Here is a 2,500-nt window from a genome sequence, read left to right as displayed (position 1 = left end):
CCGGCAAAAATGTCAGCCACTTGCCCCATGAAGGGAACCATCTAGGCACCTTAAAAGGTTCCTTCAAAACCTCAATGAACCTCTCCTTACACACGCCCCCTAAACCCCACCGCCAACCTCACCAAGTCTAATTCCTCCCATGTAATCGCGCTTAATGAAACCGTTGTACAAGTCTCCTCTGCGCGTCATCAGCAAACGTATTCACGCGTGTGAAATTGAAGTGTATAGATGTGACGCCATTATTGTGCGGCAAGAATCTCAGAGAGAGCAGTACTAATAATAGGATGAGTGATCCATTTATCTATTTATTATTACTGACACTACATTAATTAATACTATTTTTTAACATCTTTTTTCCTCTAATATAAAAGTCGCAATCATAGCAAATGAAAACCATAGCTGACTGCGAACTATAAATTTAAGAACAGTTTACCACTGTACCACAAGTCTACACTTTTTTTTTGTCAATGTTAACTGTGTTGCTCATTTGATCAGAGTCGACACAACTCAATACTTTCGGTGGAAGCGCCACTCAAAAAGAGCGGAGAGTTAGCCGAAGGAATTATTAATCAAGACCTGGCACTAGATGGCGACAAACATTTACGAATTATGTATACCGGGCTGGGTTTATAGAAAAGCGTAAAAAGAACATTTAAATAATTGCAATATTCAACTTCCGCGTTCTGTGTAGCTTTTCCGTAATTCTGTTCAGCTGGAAATCTAGTTTCAGCACCTACAGTATACTTAACGAAGCCCCGTTTACTAATCTTCATCAATTTTATCCGACGTTTTCTTCGCAAAAAAACTTCATACTTTTCATTCTCTAACACTTTTCGTCTTGCCATCTTTACTTAAGCAATCACTTATAGATACAAAGTTTCAACAAGAATCCATAAGTCTGTGTAAATTTAACTTTGAATTCACAAAGAATTCCTTTATTCATGACTTTCCTGAGCAAAGATCGTAAACATGGGAGCGCGGCCTGACGTGGCACGCAAAGCTTCATTAAAGACTCGAGACACATATAGCTATTAATCTTTTAAAATGAAAAGGTCGCAATTCTTTTCGAGACAATGGTGTTGCTGTAAAGTTGTAGCTTTTTTTTTTTTTTTTTTTTGGAAAAGTACGAAAAGATTGAATGCTTCGTCAGAGCAGGGTTCTAATTATTAAGGTTTTTTTATGTGATGATAGAGTCATCAAGTTTCTTTCTCCATCCACTTGGCGATACTGTATATTAAGATGGACATTGAAAGAGTACACACACACAAACACACACACACATATACTGTATATGAATATATATATATATATATATATATATATATATATATATATATATATATATATATATATATATATATATATATATATATATATATATATATATATAATATATATATATATATATATATATATATATATATATATATATATATATATAATATATATATATATATATATATATATATATATATATATATATATATATATATATATATATATATATATATATATATATATATATATATATGTGTGTGTGTAAATGTGTGTGTGTGTGTGTATGTGTATGTGTGTGCTTTTGGGGCAAAATTTTTTCTTGTATGCAGGTTTCTTTGAATTCAATGGTTTTTCAGTTGTTGATCAGCTTTTTGTTAGTTTCACAATACTTTCAAATATTCTACATTCTTCGAAGTGTAGTTGATGGATAAAGGAACACAACACCACAGCTGTGCCGTCACTTGTTGTGACCTCTTCAAAGTGAACTACATTTTCTTTGTGTACTCGTATTTTATTACATGGTGCGGACGGAATTGTAGCGTCTAAAAGACATTAACAATAATTACGTTTAAATACAATACAATCAAATTAAAGTACAAAAATTATTTTTTCTGAATTTAAGTTGTAGAAAAATAATACATTACAAAAAGATTTACAATAACCAATTTTTTTTTAGATGAACTATAATGGAAACAAAAACCACGTGTGTTGTTTGTTAGGCGACAAACGAAAATTTAAATAGGGGTGCTGGGATACGGATTACGGGGAAAGGATGAAGGGTAAGAAACAGAGAAGAGGGGGGAGGACTGAGAGAGAGAGAGAGAGAGAGAGAGAGAGAGAGAGAGAGAGAGAGAGAGAGAGGCGGGATTCAAGAAATGTTGTTGCTATTATTTGAGATATATTTGCTCTTCCGGTGTTGGATGATATTGGCCGCCTACAAGATGGGAGCGATCTTTCTGCTTCCAGTTAGCGGTTCAGGGTCGATCTTTGTAATAAAATGCCGACCGATTCTGCTATGATTATGATTAGTCGGTGGAGATTTTGCTCCGTACAGATAATGTTGGTATTCTCCACTAGTTCCTGAGTCGTCGGTTTTCGATTGTGATGATCGACGTAGTGTTGGTGGATGTCTCCGTTATTACGATGGGCCTGTAGACGTCTTTTTAACGTTGTACAGGTGTGTCCAACGTACGTGTTTTCGGAGGACTGGCACATCCTCTCA

General features: G+C 34.5%; 1 long non-coding RNA gene across 1 annotated transcript in view; it reads left to right on the top strand.

The window, feature by feature from the left end:
• Positions 1 to 2,500, top strand: part of LOC136844244 (uncharacterized) — a 138,794-nt gene that overhangs the window by 110,230 nt on the left and 26,064 nt on the right. The gene's annotated exons all lie outside the window — the stretch shown is intronic.

This window comes from Macrobrachium rosenbergii, chromosome 12, assembly GCF_040412425.1.
Source record: "Macrobrachium rosenbergii isolate ZJJX-2024 chromosome 12, ASM4041242v1, whole genome shotgun sequence".
Lineage (NCBI taxonomy): Eukaryota > Metazoa > Arthropoda > Malacostraca > Decapoda > Palaemonidae > Macrobrachium > Macrobrachium rosenbergii.
This window is presented reverse-complemented; position numbering and strand designations above follow the sequence as displayed.